Source organism: Octopus bimaculoides, chromosome 1 (genome assembly GCF_046866305.1).
Source record: "Octopus bimaculoides isolate indiv1 chromosome 1, ASM4686630v1, whole genome shotgun sequence".
Taxonomy (NCBI): domain Eukaryota; kingdom Metazoa; phylum Mollusca; class Cephalopoda; order Octopoda; family Octopodidae; genus Octopus; species Octopus bimaculoides.
Genome location: NC_142928.1, coordinates 13,079,360 through 13,080,760, shown reverse-complemented (window position 1 = coordinate 13,080,760; position 1,401 = coordinate 13,079,360). Strand labels below are relative to the sequence as shown.

Sequence of the window (1,401 nt, the reverse complement as noted above, 5' to 3'; positions counted from 1 at the left end):
TATGTTTTGTTATGTTCTGTCTTCTTGTCTGTTTGAATAGGGACAATTCCACATTATCTTGCATGCTTCCAACTCAATCACTATTTCTACCCGATGACTGTACTACATACAACCTGCTTCGACCTCCCCACTTTTCACAAATCCTGCAATGTAAGATTTCAGAAATTAAACATGTTTCCACTTGGGTCAACTTGAAGCATTGTTTCGTTTCATATTACACATATACTACATTTTGCCGACATCTTTTCCTCATAGACATATTTATGCATGCATGTGTATATACATGTATGTCTAACTATTCATATATACTTATACGCATATATGCATAAATATGTTTCACGTATTCGTATTTATTGATAATCACCCTTGTTTGCCTAATCTGACACATGTATTTGTATGTATGTGTACATATGTGTTTCAATAAGCGTATATATGTTATATAAAATAAGAACAATTAAATTCTTGGTAGGAGTAACATTTTCAGTATAGAATGTTAATACGTTACCCTTCCTATTAATGCTTTCTTACTCTTTCTGCTAACACACACAACACCCTTCACACGCTCTTACACGCACACGCACATGCCATACACGCATACACATGCATTCACAAATTCTCTCTTTCTCTCTAATACCTCTTGTGCAGACATTCACGCGAGCACGTATACTCACATGCAGAACTAAACATTTATTTTTAACAATCTGCTAAAGTTATGTAAAAATGCAATCTCTTGTTTCGTCTTTAATATAAAATTGTTGATGACATTTCATTCAGGTATGCCATATGTGCTTCAGGCATGACTTAGCAATGCTAACCGTATTTATATTAAATAAGCTCTTAATCTGACACTCTTTGTTTTATGGTTTTACTAAAGTTTTCATCTAATCTTATTTATTTCTAATGTAATGTCATATTTTATTTAACAATTTTCTCTATTTTATTCACAAAATATATTTTAAAATTTGTATTTGATATTATGTTTATTTATATACTTCTTTCTTTTCTTCAACAGATTGCAGAAGCTGAAGAGTGTTTTAGAAAATAGCTTCGGTATAATGTCGTTCAAAGTTCAGAACCAGACCGCAGTTGTGTGTATGTATGTATGTATGTAAGTATGTATGTATGTATGTAAGTATGTATGTATGTATGTAAGTATGTATGTATGTATGTATGTATGTACGAGGGGGTGTCTGAAAAGTCTTTAGCCTCAAAAATGCAAAGCATAGTTCAAGACTTCTGATGATTTATTTTTCAACATAGTCCCCCTCGATGGCTGAACACTTTCTCCAGCGGTGCTGAAGCGCCATTATCCCGGCGTAGAGGAACTCTTGACTCCAAGAAACTTCCTACAGTGATTATAGCGTCATTGTTACTGGCAAAATGGCCACTAGCCAGGGCTTG

The 1,401-nt window shown here is 33.8% G+C and overlaps 1 long non-coding RNA gene across 6 annotated transcripts in view; it reads right to left on the bottom strand.

Moving 5' to 3' along the window:
* Positions 1-961: 961 nt before the first annotated feature.
* LOC128251597 (uncharacterized) overlaps positions 962-1,401 on the bottom strand; it is a 181,621-nt gene continuing 181,181 nt past the window's right edge. For all 6 annotated transcript variants that reach the window (XR_016240987.1, XR_016240989.1, XR_016240986.1 and 3 more), the window contains one exon: positions 962-1,401. This exon is cut by the window's right edge and continues 915 nt beyond it. This is a non-coding gene — a long non-coding RNA (uncharacterized LOC128251597).